Raw genomic sequence first — 19,210 nt, 5'->3', positions numbered from 1 at the left:
AAGGCAATTTTTCCATTAGTGTGCATTAGGGCTGACCCCAATTAGTCAACTGGTCGATTGTTTGGTCGATAGGCTGTTGGTCGTCCAATATCTTTTTTAGTCGAGCAGTAGCAAATATATATATACACTGTTCGATTTTAATCTATATATAATCTATTCTATTTTATGGCACACGAGACACCTGTCTTATTCGCGCCCATCTCAGTGAACTAATCCATTGCGGAGGCTGAGACTAATCCTATTGCGGAGGCCGCAGGGATGGTACAGTCCAAGAAGAAGGGGAGTGTGGCTGCACAATGCATGTCACTCTCCAGAATGCGCTCTCTCCTGCCAATTTGTGCACATTCATTGTTTCATAACTTCATTGTGTGAATTGTTTGCGTTTGATTGTTAGTGTCTATCAATTCCTCATTACATACAGTGCATTCAGAAAGTATTCAAACCCCTTGACCTTTTCCAGATCTTGTTACGTTACAGCCTTATTCTAAAATTGATTTTTTTTTTATCTCATCAAGCTACACACAATACCCCATAATGACATTTTTGCAACAAAAAAAAATACTGAAATATCAAATTTACATAAGTGTTCAGACCCTTTACTTAGTACTTTGTTGAAGCACCTTTGGCAGCGATTACAGCCTTGAGTCTTCTTGGGTATGACGCTACAAGCTTGACACACCTGTATTTGGGTAGTTTCTCCCATTCTTCTCTGCAGATCCTCTCAAGCTCTGTCAGTTTGGATGGGGAGCGTCGCTGCACAGCTATGTTCAGGTCTTTCCAGAGATGTTTGATCGGGTTCAAGTCCGGGCTCTGGCTGGGCCACTCAAGGACATTCAGAGACTTGTCCCGAAGCCACTCCTGCGTTGTCTTGGATGTGTGCTTAGGGTCATTGCCCTGTTGGAAGGTGAACCTTTGCCCCAGTCGGAGGTCCTGAGCGCTCTGGAGCAGGTTTTCATCAAGGATCTCTCTGTACTTTGCTCCGTTCATCTTTCCCTCGGCTAGTCTCCCAGTCCCTGCCGCTGAAAAACATCCCCACAGCATGATGCTGCCACCACCATGCTTCACCGTGGGGATGGTGCCAGGTTTCCTCCAGACGTGACGCTTAGCATTTAGGCCAAAGACTTCAATCTTGGTTTCATCAGACCAGAGAATCTTGTTTCTCATGATCTGAGAGTCCTTTAGGTGCCTTTTGGCAAACACAAAGCTGACTGTCATGTGCCTTTTACTGAGGAGTGGCTTCCGTCTGGCCACTCTACCATAAAGGCCTGATTGGTGGAGTGCTGCAGAGATGGTTGTCCTTCTGGAAGGTTCTCCCATCTCCACAGAGGAACTCTGGAGCTCTGTCAGAGTGACCATTGTGTTCTTGGTCACATACCTGACCAAGGCCCTTCACCCCCGATTGCTCAGTTTGGCCGGTAGGCCAGGTAATGTCAGTTATTAAATAAATGTGCCCATTTGGGGATTTGATAGTATTTCTGATTGACTTAACGCACCACCACTAATGAGCTGTGGAGCTTCTCAAAGTAATGTTTTCTTCACCTCAAACAGCAAGCAAACAAAGTCAGATTTTACATCCATTGAGAATGACAATAGTTCCTCAGTGTATTTGAAAAATCTTTCCAGCTCTCTCCCTTTCGATAACCATTCAGCGTGAAAGGGAAAAATGTAATGCTCTGATCCAGTGGAAATGTCATAAAATAGGTATACCTGATTACTTCTTATCCCTTGCGCAAATAGCCTACAGCTGTGTCAGAGCTCACTGGCGCAGGAAACTGAGTGCCCAGAATAATTTATACAATGTTGCAAGTTTGTTAGCACGAGCTTCAGGCCGGACCCAAGTTAATAGTTGATACAATGTTGCAAATTTGTTGCAAACAGGCCATGCGTAGCCAATGTGATTTATAGGATATTTATTTTAATCAGGATATTTTCTACCTGCAGGCTGCAATGTTTTTTTTTGTTGGCTTTATAGGCAATTTTTACATAGTTGGCAATGGCAATAGAAGTTACTTTTTAGGTTTGTATCATTTTCATTTAGATTTGGATATAATTTTGATGAACCAAATGTCATGAGCACTCTCTCTCCCTGGTAGCAACATTAATTGCATTCAATTATCTTCCACTCTGCTCACCTCCCTCTCTCTACTCAGCCTAACTAGCTCCACCTGCCCTGCTCTGCTCTTGTTACCTGGCCAGCTGCACTGCATTTCCCACTCACCATCCTCACCTTGCCTCACTCTGTTCTAATTACTCTGCCAGCTGAACTGCATTTCCCCACTACCTCTCCCAGTATATCAAGCCCTGGTTTTCAGCCAAGCCCTGTCAGATCGTCTTCAAACCCGGACCAGTAACCTGCCTGTCTGCGCTCTGACTCCTGTTTGTGATACCGATCCTTTCTTGACTGCCTCCTTGTTCTACTGCCCCGTCTATCCCAACCTGCCTTCTGGACCTCGACTACTCTCCGATCTTCAGCCCCTCCGGTAACTCGTTTCTGCCTTCTGTCTCTCACCACGATATTTGCCCAGCCCTGATCTGTACTTCTGCCTGCCATTCATATTGCTGTTGTGTGTGTGTGTTCCCCCAGGTCTCCGACCACCAGATGAGCGTGCCCAGACGTTTCACCACCCTCAGCCCGATACGCCGCTCCATCACTGGGGAACACACACACTAAGCACTTGGACTGGACACCCCCGGACATTTGGTGACCCCCGGAGCACAGGTACCCACAGGAGGACCCTGAAAGACCCCTGACCCCCCTGGGACTCCTCTTCCCGCCTGTAACCTTGAATAAAGAACTCTGAATTTGAACTTGCGCTCTTGGGTCCTCTTCTGTTCGTGACAGAACGATCTGACCATCATGGACCCAGCGCACTCCCTGACCACGATGGAGGAAGAGCCAGAGAGGACTGCCCTACAGCGACTGGAACGCTCTGAGGAGACATAAATCGGATGGCTGGCGACATCGCTTCCCTTCTCCAGCTATTCAACCAGCAGCAACAACAGTTCCAACTGCAGCAACAACAGCTAGCCCAAGCCCTGCAACTACTCTCAAGCCCGGCTACTCCACCTGCACCCCCCTGGTCCTTTTGTTCCTGTACCACCGATACTCCTTCATCCCTCCGCTGGAGGTCCCAATGCTGCAGGCCCGGCAGTGCTGCCACCAGATCCCCACGCTCCTGAACCAAGGATTGGGAACCCGGAACGTTTTGATGGCAACCAGAAGCAAGTAAGACCATTCTTGAGCAGCTGCCGAATCCAGTTTGCACTACAGCCCAGGACTTTCTCAACAGAGGGAGCCAAGGTGGGGTATGTCATCACACATCTCACCGGTCGAGCTCGGTTGTGGGGAACGGCGGAATTCGACCGGCAAACCCCAGCCTGTGCCTCCTTCAGTGCCTTTGAGGAGGAGATGTTAAAGGTCTTTGACCTAGGCTCGCCAACAGCCGAAGCGTCACAAGCTCTGCTCACCATCCGTCAGGGCAATCGGACAGTGGCAGACTTCTCCATTGACTTTCGTACCCTGGCCAGTCAAAGCTCGTTTAACCCAGAGGCACTGGTGCAAGCCTTCCTCCATAGCCTGGCGGACTATATCAAGGACGAGCTTGTTTCCCATGACCCGCCCTCAACGCTTGATGCCGCCATTGACCTTGCCGTTCGCATTGACCGCCGTATACAGACCCGGAGGAGGGAGAAGGGCCGTCTCAGTCAACCTGCCATCCGTACTCGGGGTCGATACCGCTTCTGTCCAGCCCCTGCCTGTCAAGTCCCATAGCCAACTCAATCAGCCTGAGCCCATGGAGATTGGCCGTGCCTCTCTGACTCCCGAGGAGCGTCGGCGCCGTCTAAGCTCCAACCTTTGCCTCTACTGTGGTGGCGAGAATCACCGTGTCGCTACTTGTCCGGCAAAAGCCGCAGCTCACCAGGTGTAGGGGAGATCCGGGTGAGCTCAACAAGCCTTCAGTCTCCCTCCATCCGAAAGACCCTGCTTCATCTCCGCCTTCAGCTTTCTGACAAGACTCATACATTGGCCGCCCTTGTGGATTCCGGGCCGAAGCAAACATCATGGACCCTGAGCTTGCACAGCAACTGGGCGTGAACCATCATCAACTGACACAACCCATTCCTGCACGAGCCCTGGATGGGCATCATCTTGGCACTGTCACTCATATCTCCGCCCCTGTGACAATCCTGCTGTCAGGAAACCACCAGGAGTCCATCCAGTTTCACCTCCTACACTCACCTGGCCAACCACTCATTCTTGGATACCCGTGGCTCCGTCAGCACAACCCCCACATCGACTGGGAGACAGGAACAGTCCGTGAGTGGGGAAGGAGTTGTCACCAGACCTGTTTAAGGGGGCCACCCTGCCCGTTCACCGGGAAGGATCTAGCGCTACCTCCGACATATCCAATGTTCCGGCCTGTTACCACAGCCTGAAAGAGGTGTTCAACAAATCCAAGGCGACATCTCTACCCCCACACAGACCCTATGACTGCGCGATTGATCTCCTGCCTGGCACAGCACCTCCCAAGGGTCGTCTGTATTCACTGTCAGCCCCGGAAAGAAGGGCCATGGAGGACTACATTAATGACTCTCTTGCCTCCGGGATAATTAGACCGTCGTCTTCCCCCGCAGGAGCGGGATTCTTCTTTGTCGGCAAGAAGGACGGTTCTCTTCGTCCATGCATAGATTACCGGGGTCTGAACGACATCACGGTTAAGAATCGCTACCCACTGCCCTTACTTTCGTCTGCCTTCGAACTGCTGCAGGGAGCCACTGTATTCACTAAGCTGGACCTTCGCAATGCCTACCATCTGGTGCGGATGAGGGAGGGAGACGAATGGAAGACAGCGTTCAACACACCAACCGGCCACTATGAATATCTCGTCATGCCCTTCGGCCTCACCAATGCCCCAGCAGTTTTTCAAGCCCTAGTGAATGATATCCTCAGGGACATGCTAAATACGTTCGTATTTGTGTACCTTGACGATATTTTAATATTCTCAAAGACTCTGTCAGAACACACGCACCACGTCCGGTTGGTCCTGCGCCGCCTGCTGGAGAACTCTCTTTTCGTGAAGGCAGAGAAGTGCGAGTTCCATGCCAAGACCGTTTCATTCCTGGGGTATGTGGTGACCGAGGGCAGCATTCAGATGGATCTCACGAAGGTGTCGGCTGTCACTTCCTGGCCAGTTCCTGAGTCTCGGAAGAAGTTGCAACAGTTCCTGGGCTTTGCCAACTTTTATAGGAGATTCATCAGAAACTATAGCACAGTGGCTGCACCCCCTCACGGCGCTAACCAGCACTAAACAACCGTACCAATGGACATCAGCTGCTGATAAGGCCTTCAATATCCTCAAGACATGTTTCACTTCTGCTCCCATCCTCCAGATGCCAGATGCAGCAAGGCAGTTTGTGGTGGAGGTAGATGCTTCGGACGTGGGAGTGGGTGCAGTGCTTTCTCAAAGAGCAGCTGAGGATGGCAAGATGCACCCCTGTGCCTTCTACTCCCGTCGGCTAACCCCTGCCGAATGCAACTACGACATTGGGAACCGCGAGCTGTTGGCTGTCAAGCTCGCCCTTGAAGAATGGCGGCACTGGTTAGAGGGGTCAAAGGAACCATTCGTAGTGTGGACAGACCACAAGAACCTGGAGTATATCCAAACAGCCAGGAGGCTGAACTCCCGTCAACAGCGGTGGTCTCTGTTCTTTACGCGCTTCAATTTCACGCTCTCCTACCGCCCGGGATCTCGCAACATCAAACCTGATGCTCTTTCCCGGATGTTTCAGAAGGACGAGACCACCGCCATGACAGCTCCCATTCTTCCCAGCCACTTGGTCGTAGCGGCCCTCACCTGGGAGATCGAGAAGCAGGTCATGGAGGCTCTTCGGGACCAGCCAGGTCCAAGCACCAGCGCCCCCAACCGTCTGTTTGTTCCAGCAAATCTCAGGTCACCTGTGATTCAGTGGGGGCACGAATCCCGTCTGGCCTGTCATCCCGGCATCACTCGCACCCTTCATCTGGTCCGCCAGCGGTTCTGGTGGCGGGGGATGAGACGGGATGTCCGAGAATTCATCCGAGCTTGTCCCACTTGTAACCGAAACAAGACTCCCAACCAGCCTCCTGCTGGGTTGCTGCAACCCCTACTCATACCCAAGAGGCCCTGGTCCCACGTTTCACTGGACTTTGTTACGGGCCTTCCGCCCTCTGACGGACACACAGTCATCCTTACCATTGTTGACCGCTTTAGTAAGATGACCCACTTCGTGCCCCTTCCCAAACTACCCTCTGCTAAAGAGACCTCCCAGGTGGTCCTGGAACATGTGTTTCGTATCCATGGCCTACCCCAGGATATAGTGTCAGACCGGGGCCCGCAATTCTCAGCAACCTTTTGGAAGGAGTTCTGTCATCTCCTTGGGGCCACCGCCAGCCTATCGTCTGGATTCCACCCGCAGTCAAACGGCCAGACTGAACGCATGAACCAGGAGCTGGAGAAGGCACTGAGGTGTGTGGCTTCCCAAAATCCCCGGGCCTGGGCTCAACACCTGCTCTGGGTGGAATATGCCCATAATTCACTCACCAGTTCCTCCACCGGGCTCTCCCCCTTTCAGTGTGTCTACGGGTATCAACCTCCACTGTTTGCCAGCCAGGAGGCGGATGCCACCTGTCCGTCTGCTCTTGCGTATGCCCGCCGCTGCCGCCGCACTTGGGCCCAGGCTCGCACTGTGCTCCTGAAGTCTGGAACCAGCTACGCCGTCGGTGCCAACCGACGGAGGACCCCAGCACCTACTTACCGGGTTGGTCAGAAGGTCTGGCTGTCTGCCCGGGATCTGCCGCTGCGGGTTGTATCACGTAAAGCTGGCCCCTCGCTTCATTGGTCCTTTTCCTGTGCAGAAAGTCATCAGTCCAACGGCGGTCCGACTTCAGTTGCCCGCTTCCATGCGGGTCCACCCCACCTTCCACGTCTCCAAGGTCAAGCCGGTCCATGAAAGTCCCCTGGTCCCTGCAGCTCCGGCGCCACCTCCTCCGCGCCTCGTAGATGGCGGTCCTGTCTTCACCGTCCGGCGGCTGCTCCGCTCTAGGCGAAGGGGTAGGGGTCTCCAGTACCTCGTTGATTGGGAGGGATATGGTCCAGAGGAGAGGACCTGGATCCCGGCCAGGAGGATAGTGGACCGGACCCTTATCACTGACTTCCACCGACTACATCCTGATCAGCCTGCAATCCGTAGGGGCCGTCCAAGAGGGGTTCCTAGCCGTCCGGCCCGCCCTGCTCCTGTCTCAGTGCCTGTCCTGTCTCCCGACCGTGACCCTCCAGCTCCTTCTGAGGATGAGGAGATTCACTCGGACCGCTCGGAGGAGTTCTGACCCGCCGCCTGCTCCCCTCCACCCTCCCGGCATGATGTTGTTCTTGGGACTTCTGGGGCCGTCCCTTGGAGGGGGGGTCCTGTCATGAGCACTCTCTCTCCCTGGTAGCAACATTAATTGCATTCAATTATCTTCCACTCTGCTCACCTCCCTCTCTCTACTCAGCCTAACTAGCTCCACCTGCCCTGCTCTGCTCTTGTTACCTGGCCAGCTGCACTGCATTTCCCACTCACCATCCTCACCTTGCCTCACTCTGTTCTAATTACTCTGCCAGCTGAACTGCATTTCCCCACTACCTCTCCCAGTATATCAAGCCCTGGTTTTCAGCCAAGCCCTGTCAGATCGTCTTCAAACCCGGACCAGTAACCTGCCTGTCTGCGCTCTGACTCCTGTTTGTGATACCGATCCTTTCTTGACTGCCTCCTTGTTCTACTGCCCCGTCTATCCCAACCTGCCTTCTGGACCTCGACTACTCTCCGATCTTCAGCCCCTCCGGTAACTCGTTTCTGCCTTCTGTCTCTCACCACGATATTTGCCCAGCCCTGATCTGTACTTCTGCCTGCCATTCATATTGCTGTTGTGTGTGTGTGTTCCCCCAGGTCTCCGACCACCAGATGAGCGTGCCCAGACGTTTCACCACCCTCAGCCCGATACGCCGCTCCATCACTGGGGAACACACACACTAAGCACTTGGACTGGACACCCCCGGACATTTGGTGACCCCCGGAGCACAGGTACCCACAGGAGGACCCTGAAAGACCCCTGACCCCCCTGGGACTCCTCTTCCCGCCTGTAACCTTGAATAAAGAACTCTGAATTTGAACTTGCGCTCTTGGGTCCTCTTCTGTTCGTGACACCAAATTACAATTATTTTGAAATACGAAGACATTATTATTGTAACGTAGACGCTGGGAGTCGAGAAGCAGGTGCAGTTGGTAAGTTTAATATAACAAAGAACATGGAACGTCTTGTAGCGTCTTGACATGAAACACAGAAACAATACTGCCTGTGGAAAGAACCTAAGGGAGTGCCAGATAAAGGGGAGGTAATGAGTGAGGTAATGGAGTCCAGGTGTGCCTCATGATGAAGCGCAGGTATGCGTAATGATTGATGCCAGGTGCGAGTTATGATGGTTACCAGGACCGGTGGTTAGTAAACCGGCAACGCCGAACGCCGGAGAGGAGGAGCGGGAGTAGACGTGACAATTATAAATTAATTTAAACTGTTCCATGAAAATTTGCAATATGAAAACCAGAACTGGCACGCAGATCGGTAGAAATGGTAAGATAAATTGGCATTCCACATGAGAAGGTTTGCCCCTGGTGTAGCCTATTACCGGCATCTTCAGGAGAGTAAAGGCAGAATCTGCGAAAGCCAGTAGGAGTGGGAGGAGGATGGTTGGGATATATTATTTTATTTTCTTCTGGTTATCTTGATCTCTGGCTCACTCTTCAGTCATTTGTGTCTTATTTCATCAAACAGTGAGCTTAAAGAATCAGACAAGCGCAATGCATATATAGTTGATTTTATTAAAACACATAGGACTTGTCTATAAATGGAAAAATACATGTTTTATATTTATTTAGACCAATCGATTGGTCGAAAGAACAGATGACTTTCGGTCGACCAAGATTTTTTTTTGTCGTTTGATAGTGTGTGTGAGCGAGCAAGAGAGGGAGAAATAGTGAGTGAGAAAGAAAGGTTGCCAGGGCCAGAGAGAGGGGTATATGAGAACGAAAAAGAGAGTCACAGGGAAAGTGAGAGACGGCCAGAAAAACAGAACCAGGCTCACAGGCTGGCTCCTTCTGCCTCCTTCTGCCTTTTGGCTCGTTTGTTCTCCTCAGCTGATCTAATTGGCCAAGCACCTTTGAAAAATGCCCTGACACACTTATATGGCAGCCAGATCCCTCTCTCTCCAGGGAAACAGAGATTTCCTGGTGAATTCCACAAGAACTAGGTGTGCGTGTGTGTGTGTTTGTGTGTGTGTGTGTGAGAGAGAGAGAGAGAGAGCTAGTGCATAAGTGTGTGTCTCTGTGTCTCGTGTGTGTTTCTGTGTGAGCGAGAGCATGTATGCAAACATGTGTGCATGTCTGTGTGTGTGTGTCTGTTCAGGGCTCTCTGTTCAGAGGTCAGAGTGTTGTTTGGGGGCTCTGAGGATGTAGAGGGTGCTGCAGGGATGCAGCAGCAGTGGGGTGTCATATTACCATGTCTGATGATTCATCACCACCATACTGCAGAATGCAGCAGACCAGGGTGATCTGAATCTCTCTACACACTCACACACACAGATACGCATGCACATACCTACACAACACACATACAGTTGAAGTCGGAGTTTACATATACCTTAGCCAAACACATTTAAACTCAGTTTTTCACAATTCCTGACATTCAATCCTAGTAAAAATTCCCTGTCTTAGGTCAGTTAGGATCACCACTTTATTTTAAGAATCTCCCACAATAAGTTAGGTGAATTTTGGCCCATTCCTCCTGACAGAGCTGGTGTAACTGAGTCAGGTTTGTAGGCCTCCTTGCTCGCACACGCTTTTTCAGTTCTGCCCACACATTTTCTATAGGATTGAGGTCAGGGCTTTGTGATGGCCACTCCAACACCTTGACTTTGTTGTCCTTAAGCCATTTTGCCACAACTTTGGAAGTATGCTTGGGGTCATTGTCCATTTGGAAGACCCATTTGCGACCAATCTTTAACTTCCTGACTGATGTCTTGAGATGTTGCTTCAATATATCGACATAATTTTCCTTCCTCATGATGCCATCTATTTTGTGAAGTGCACCAGTCCCTCCTTCAGCAAAGCACCCCCACAGCATCATGAAGCCACTGCTCCAAAACCGCCATAAAAAAGCCAGACTACGGTTTGCAACTGCACATGGGGACAAAGATCTTACTTTTTGGAGAAATGTCCTCTGGTCGGATGAAACAAAAATAGAACTGTTTGGCCATAATGACCATCGTTATGTTTGGAGGAAAAAGGGGAAGACTTGCAAGCCGAAGAACACCATCCCAACCGTGAAGCACTGGGGTGGCAGAAAAGCAGAAAATGTGTGGGCAGAACTGAAAAAGCGTGTGCGAGCAAGGAGGCCTACAAACCTGACTCAGTTACACCAGCTCTGTCAGGAGGAATGGGCCAAAATTCACCTAATTTATTGTGGGAAGCTTGTGGAAGGCTACCCGAAACGTTTGACCCAAGTTAAACAATTTAAAGGCAATGCTACCAAACTAATTGAGTGTATGTAAACTTCTGACCCACTGGGAATGTGATGAAAGAAATAAAAGCTGAAATAAATCATTCTCTCTACTATTATTCTGACATTTCACATTCTTAAAATAAAGTGGTGATCCTAACTGACCTAAGACAGGGAATTTTTACTAGGATTAAATGTCAGGAATTGTGAAAAACTGAGTTTAAATGTATTTGGCTAAGGTGTATGTAAACGTCCAACTTCAACTGTACTTTTGTTCCTGTTTCCTCCAGCATCTTCACAAGGTCCTTTGCTGTTGTTCTGGGATTGCTTTGCACTTTTCGCACCAAAGTATGTTCATCTCTAGGAGACAGAACGTGTCTCCTTCCTGAGCGGTATGACGGCTGCGTGGTCCCATTGTGTTTATACTTGCGTACTATTGTTTGTACAGATGAACGTGGTACCTTCAGGTGTTTGGAAATTGCTCCCAAGGATGAACCAGACTTGTGGAGGTCTACAATTTTTCTTTTGATTTTCCCATGATGTCAAGCAAAGAGGCACCGAGTTTGAAGGTAGGCCTTGAAATACATCCACAGGTACACCTCCAATTGACTCAAATGATGTCAGTTAGCCTATCAGAAGCTTCTAAAGCCATGACATTATTTTCTGGAATTTTCCAAGCTGTTTAAAGGCACAGTCAACTTAGTGTATGTAAACTTCTGACCCACTGGAATTGTGATACAGTGAATTATAAGTGAAATAATCTGTCTGTAAACAATTGTTGGAAAAATTACTTGTGTCATGCACAAAGTAGATGTCCTAACCGACTTGCCAAAAGTATAGTTTGTTAACAAGAAATTTGTAGAGTGGATGAAAAACAAGTTTTAATGACTCCAACCTAAGTGTATGTCAACTTCCGACTTCAACTGTAGGTGTGCTCATAGCACTCACATAGGCACACACACGCACTTCACTAGAGCCAGACAAAATGAAGAGGTTTACGAGGAGAAAGAGTTAAAGCTCCGGTTCACGTTTCTCTGTTCACGTTTTTCTCTTTCTCATGCTGGCCCATCACTTTCTTTTCTTGTCTTTCGCTTAACTCCTCTCTCCATCTCACACTAATTCCCTCAGCCTCTCCTTCAGCCTCTCTTCCCCTGACTTTGATGTGCTCATTTAGATGAAGGTGCTAGATAGCGTATAATTAGGATACTAATTATAGTCTTCCAGAATGACTAATGTCTTGGTAGCTTCACTTTAATGTGTTGGTGGTGTTGTGAGAGAAACTGTGTGCTGTGCTGAATAGTGACAACCGGAGTAAGGTGGAGTTTCCCCTATATGCTGACCTTGGGTCAGTTTTGCATTTCCGTCACTAATGGTTTAGGTTAGCAGAGGCTTATTGACGGAGGCTGATCCTAGATCTGTACCTAATGGAAACTTCATCCTGGAGAAGTGACAACCTTTCTATGGGAGGCCCGGTACAGATTGTAGAAGAGCAGATGCTAGGCTAAGGGATTAGCACCACAGCCTAGCGGCTCGGCTTTGGATGCTAACCGAGCCTGACAGGCACGCCTGTCACCTGACCCCTCACGCCGCCCACTCATTGGACGGCCGGTATCAAGCAGCATGTGGCTAAAAATACCAAATAAGGTGATAGAGGGGAGGGAGGGTCAATGTGAGGTGCTGTGGGGCCTGGCCGTGTGAGCTCTGGCTTGGTGTGTGTGTGTGTGTGTGTGTGTGTGTGTGTGTGTGTGTATCTGTACAAGTGTTGTAGTTTTGTGTTTTGACTTTCCTTGCAAAAATGTGTACTTTTTGTGTCCCTGTGCCTGTACTAAACTGTGTGTGTGTGTTTCCCTGCTGTGCTGCTCAAAGCACAGGAAGCTGTGTGTGCGCAGAAATAGCTGTGCGTGTGTGGGGAGAGCACTTGGCTCACAGTGAGCTCAGCCACATCTCCAGAGACCAAGCACAGGAAATAAACAGGCCCGCATCCAGGACTACAATTACACTGAATATACAGCAGCACTGTAGGCTGGCTAGCACAGTCACCTTGCAAGGCATATTCCACTGGTACCAAGGATGTATAAACTCCCTGTGAATATAATGTAGTCGTACCTGTTTTTTGGGGACATTCATGTCATCAATATGTTGCTAACTACAGAGCCTTCAGAAAGTACACCCCTTAACTTTTTCCACATTTTGTTGTATTACATCCTGAATTTAAAATGTATTAAATTGAGATTTTTTGTCACTGACCCATGGGGCGGCGCACAATTGGCCCAGCGTCGTCCAGGGTAGGGGAGGGAATGGCCGGCAGGGATGTAGCTCAGTTGGTAGAGCATGGCGTTTGCAACGCCAGGGTTGTGGGTTCGATTCCCACGGGGGGCCAGTATAAAAAATAATGTCAAAAAAACAACAACAAAAAACATTGTATGCACTCACTAACTGTAAGTCGCTCTGGATAAGAGCGTCTGCTAAATGACTGAAAATGAAAGAAAAAAAAATGAAAATGATCTATACACAATACACCATAATGTCTTGTGTCAATAAGTTTTCAACCCCTTTGTTATGGCAAGCCTAAATAATTTCAGTAGTAAAGATGTGCTTAACAAATCGCATAATAAATTGCATGAACTCATTCTGTGTTCAATAATAGTGGTTAACATGATTTTTGAATAACTACCCCATCTCTGTACCCCACACATACAATTATCTGTAAGTTCCCTCAATCGAGTCGTGAATTTCAAGCATAGATTCAACCACAAAGACCAGAGAGGTTTTTCAATGCCTCGCAAAGAAGTGCACTGATTGGTAGGTGTACAAAAATGTATAAATCAATACACTCAATACAGGCATCCTTTGAGGGGAAGGAGAAGAAGGAAACTGCTCAGGGATTTCATCATGAGGCCATTGGTGATTTTAAAACCGTTACAGAGTTTAATGGTTGTGATATGAGAAAACAACATTGTAGTTACTCCAAAATACTAACCTAAATGTAAAGAGAAGGAAGCCAGTACAGAATAAAAAATATTGCAAAGCATGCATCCTGTTTGCAACAAATAACTTATGTAATACTGCAAAACATATGGCAAATAAATTAACTTTTGGTCCTGGATACAAAGCGTTATGTTTGGGGCAAATCCAACACAACACATCACTATGCACCACTCTTCATATTTTCAAGCATGTTGGTGGCTGCATCATGTTATGGGTATAAACAGAATACTGCTATGAGCACAGGCAAAATCCTAGAGGAAAACCTGGTTCAGTCTGCTTTCCAACAGACACTGGGAGACGAATTCACCTTTCAGCAGGACAATAACCTAAAACACAAGGCCAAATCTACACTGGAGTCAGAGAATGTGAGCGGAGCGGGAGTGGAGCGAGGAGCAGAGGGTGCCCAATCTGCCTGGAACGTGGGGCGAGTTTCCCAAAGGGTGGAGCGTCGGCCTTCTCGCCCGCTCCAATTTCACTCCAGTACCGCTCCAGTAGTGCTCACTTCACGGATTCAGGGCATGCCTGGCCCAGCATGCATTTGTAGGCTACTTGTGTGCTGCTATAGGTCCTTGCTTTAGCTACTGTCATGGAGTTCGCTAAATATGTTCATAAAGAAACAGATAAAACACAAAGATGAGGAGGACCAAGAGCAAGAGAGGGAGTGGGGTGATGTAGTGTCCACAACTAAAAAATCATTGTGGAATCTGAAGAGACTCATATCCCGAAAGCATGATGGTGTAGTAAGTGCACATGCTAACATAAAGGAGCAAGGTGGATAGCTAGCTAAGTGTCATTGAAGCAAAGTATTTATAAACTATGAATCAGATCTCTTTAGATGTTCTTTGGGCCTACCTATAAAAAACAAGTAAAAAAAAACATTTGGTTCCATGATCTAGCCCTGTTTATTATTAATATTTGAATAATTGAAAAGGCCATCATAATTCATGTTTTGTGGAGATCATATGACAAATACATTTCAATGTATTATCACGCCGATTTAGGCCTATATTAAACGTAGGCTACATGTCTGGTTAGGCCTATATCCATGACTTTGTCTTATTTTGGTGCTAATTTAAGGTAGGCTATCATTAGGCTAATTAAGCTTTAATTTGTATTTATAGAAAAAGAGACGCAGCAGCAACGAACTTTGCAGGAGAAAGACACATTCCAAGATGACTTTGCTGCACGTAAAGCCCCAGCAGTGTCGCGGGAGAGTAAGAGGCAATTGGATGAGGCTTTCTTGAAAATGGTTTACTTGGACTATGAGCCCCTAACTAAGGGAGAATGGGAAGAGATGCGGTACTTTGCAAGTGCAGCTCAACCAGGCTACACAATGCCTTGCTATAGTATGGTCCGAGACACCCTCATGCTCTATGCCCTGCAAGAAATGGATGCCAAGCTGAGAGACCTATTGCAACTAGGTGATGGTTTCGTTGTGTCAACTGACATTTGGATTAGCAGAAGTTTCCTGGGGATTGTCGCCAGTTTCATTGACGGAAAATATAAAGGCCACACAGTGTTTTTGAGCTCCGAGCACATACAAGGACACCACACAGCAGAGGTCATTTACCACAAATATGAAAGTGTCCTGAGGAACTGGAACGTGCAGCGGCAAGTAAAACGAGTGGTGACTGACAGCGCAAGCAACATGGTCAAGGCCTTCAACCTACCTGGTTTTGAGGAGACCAATGACAATGGCCAGGAGGAAGATGAGACATCCGACACAGAGGAGGAGGGTGCATCACCTGCGCTCTCACAGTTCCAAACTGAACATTTAGCCAACAACGTGGACATAATGGTAAACCAGTACTTCACAGAGTGAAATCTCCATTTACTGTGACCAATTCACATACTTCAGCTCACAATAAAGGATGCCATTAACATGCATTATGGGGTTAGTGAACTGATCCAGAAAGTGGGGAAACTTGTGAAAAGTGTTAGGAAGAGTACATTGAACACAGAGGAATGACAAGATGGAACAGCTAATTACGCATGATTGAGTCTGTGTTGAAGATGTTCGAAAGGGACACATTGTGACAAAACAAACTGCAGTCTACCTCCGATGATGCAAAACTCACCCTTAACAAAGTGCGTCGGCTACAGTTCCTGGTGGAGGTACTGACACCACTAGCTGACCTCACCAATAATATGCAGAAAGAGTTGGGAAACCTGGGCATGATTCTCCCTGCCGTGTCTGAAATAAAGAAACTGATGAAAATGATTCTCCCTACCGTGTCTCAGCCCATAGACACTATCAGATAACATCTCCACTCGGAACAGGCGGTACTATAATGATAAAATCTTGTCCTAGCTGCCGTCCTGGACCCCAGGTTTAAAACTAAGTGGGTGATAAGGGCAGAGCTGGTGCGTAACCAAGACCATATTGAATGTTTCTGAGTGGCATAAAGCTCTTAGAGCAGGGGTCTCCAACCTTTTCTAGCATGAGAGCTACTTTAAGAAAATGTAACATGTTGTAAGCTACTCATTTTTTTATAGCTTTCAAATAGGCACATTGTTCTCTTCTCCTCTACCCTGCAACTCTTCCCCGGGTCCTTGGTGTACAAAAGGTGAGTTTTCTGTCAATATACCTGGTAAAATAATTGTTAATAAACAACTCTAAGGAGTATTTTCCAGAATTCTGTTTTCCCTGTTTTATTTTTTGTGGTTTGTGAAAGACTCACAGCTGTAATCACCACCAAAGGTGCTTCTAGAATGTATTGACTGAGGGGTTTGAATACTTATGTAAATTAGATATTTCTGTATTTCATTTTCAATATTTGCTACAATGTATAAAAACATGTTTTCACTTTGTCATTATGGGTTATCGGGTGAGAAAAAAATATATATTTAATCTATTTTGAATTTAGGCTGTAACACAACAAAATGTAGAATAAGTCAAGGGGTATGAATACTTTCTGAAAGGAAATGAAGGAAAGGGGGATACCTAGTCAGTTGAACAACTGAATGCATTCAACTGAAATGTGTCTTCCACATTTAACCCAACCTCTGAATCAGAGAAAGCACTGTAGATGTGTTGAGAAGTGCTTCAAATACAATCAAATGGCATTTGAATGTTAAATGGATACAAATCCATTGTAAATGTATAAAACAATAATAAAGCACTTAAATGTACAATCATTTCCAAACCCACTTTCTGTCATAGGCCTTTTTCAAATAAATATTTAAAGCGCAGTAAAATGTGTGTTGCCTGTTAGTGCTGTACATGGTGCTGAAGGTACTCTGGGAACGTTGAAGTTCAAAAGGGGTACTTGGTTGTAAAAAGTTAGGAAACCACTGTAATAGAGTAAATACATGGTAGACTATATGTACATCAGTGATGCAGTCCACTCTGTTAGTATACAGTGGAATCAACCAGACTAGCAACCTTCATAATGCTAACCTTTACCAGATCAGGATGGTTTGCCTTCATAAACCCTGAATGTACTTGACATGTGTCATTGGTTTTGAGTGGTTTGAATTCCTGTGTCATCGTGGCACTTCCTGAGCCTGTGGCGTCTGGGGAGGTTTCCATGACAACAGGCCCATCCGTGGCCATGTGACACCCAGCCTTGGCCCCAGTGTATTTTGGGTAAGGTGACTCAGCAAAACTTGACTGTAGCTGAAAAGAGAGACAGCAAGTGGGAGAGAGAAAGGGAGGCAGCTCGCTCTCTCTCTCTCTCTCTCTCTCTCTCTCGTTTTTCCCCGTTGGCGTGCTGGAGTAAGGAGTATAGTGCAGGGAGCAAAGCAAGGCTAATTTCTGTCCCAGAGCTCAACCCAAATGAGGAAGGAGTTTAAATATAAAATTGGCACTTAAGGTTCCTGTTTATTTGAACAGAAACACAAGCTTTTCCAAATTTGCTACCAGCATGTTGCATGAATGCAGAAGTACAGCGTATCATACTATTCGGATATATCCAGCTTGGAATTTTGGGGACATTTTGCAACCCTATCTATGACCTGTGGCGTGTTTAGTAAGATGAAACTTTCAGAATGTTGTAGATAGAAATATAACCAATAGATCTTATACAATTTCCTATTCTACCCAAAACAGATCAAATCTTCTCCAAACAATACATTTCTACCTGAATGTTCTGTAACGTTGCCTGTTTTCATCACACCCTCAGGTCCTTAGGTCACAGGGCTCCAGACTAACATTTTTCCCTGGTGGCACTGGTGCCACTAAGTATTTCAGTTGGTGGCACCAGCCCATTATTTGTTCACACCAATTTATTTTTGCGGCATCACGCGATATAATGAAAAATAAATAAATAATGTGTGTCATCTTAAGTCATTCACAGTGCTTTATTAAAAAGTGTAATAGACTACTGAGATGGTATTCAAGATATACGTTGTTTCATCTTTTCATGTTGTGTTTCCAATTATTTTAATGTGCAACCTGTTACAGGAGGGGGTCGCAGTTCCGTAGCGACCCACTAAGTGTCATCCTCCGACAACCTTAGGCACCTCCTCACTCACAGTCAGGACTAATCATCATGCTATTGGTGTCACCTGTGTCTATCGGTTCACTTGTGTATTTATGCCCTCGCTTTCCTGTGTTCCCTTGCTCAGTTTTCTCTGCTAGTTTCTCTATGTCCAGCAGTACTACACAGTGTCTGATCGGATATCTATGTACAGGTACTTGAGTAGTGTTCTCCCTGTTTCGTTATTTGTTTCAGTCTTAGGTAGTATTTTGTATTTTGGCTGTCAGACGGTTTTTGGAGACTTATTTGCTCCGCCTTTCTTTTATCGTGATAAGTCCGTTATTTTGTATTTTGGCTTCGGGACCACTAGTAAAGATCCTTGTTTCACCATCTCTGCCTACTGCCTACTGTATGTCCTGCACCACACCTGGGTCACACCCCAACCCTTACAGCAACCTAATCCAGTGATTACCACATTTCCCTCCACAGTTTTTATGGGAGTAAAGTGATGCCAAAAAAAGACAAAAAAGTAATGACGTACAAAAATCATGACAAGTGTGATGGAAACAGTGTCGGTACAGTGTCGGTACAATTTTATAAATGTCGACAGACAATATGTTTGTTCGACATGGTGCACTTTCACTACCCTGTAGCCTAAACTGTGCATGCTTTTCCAAGTCGCAGTGGGAGGACCACACAACATAGCATCGAGTGACTGCAAATTTACCTCAACATGATGGTTATTCTATAAACAATTACGCAAGAAATCGTTTCCACCGCAATCTATCGCACAATTAAATGTGCATTACGTCATCACGCACAGCCTTTTATCCGAAACAAAGTCTGATGGAAGCACACCTCTGGTGGGGAAATGCGCATATTTTGTATGCAGAATTGTATCATATTTGCATGAAAATCTGTCTCAAATTGGATAGAAACCTAGCTACAGTCATTTTGGGTTGACAATTAGGCTATTTTTGTTATATTTTACTGTTAAAATAGGGCTCCAGAATTTTCTGATATATATATTTTTCCATAGGGATGAATTTGCCATAATCTTTATGTGCAGTAATATCATAGGATAATTTATTTGGGGCTAATTCACCACCTGAGTAAGTGGAAACTCAAAACACATTAGCTAGATCGCGAACTCTAAATATACTGCAAGACCCACTGCTAGTAGCCATGTATTAATCTGACAGTAAATTGAATGTCCAAATAAACGTTGCAG

The sequence above is a fragment of the Coregonus clupeaformis genome, chromosome 9 (assembly GCF_020615455.1).
Source record: "Coregonus clupeaformis isolate EN_2021a chromosome 9, ASM2061545v1, whole genome shotgun sequence".
In the NCBI taxonomy this organism is placed as follows: domain Eukaryota; kingdom Metazoa; phylum Chordata; class Actinopteri; order Salmoniformes; family Salmonidae; genus Coregonus; species Coregonus clupeaformis.
Note: the sequence above shows the minus strand (reverse complement) of the source record.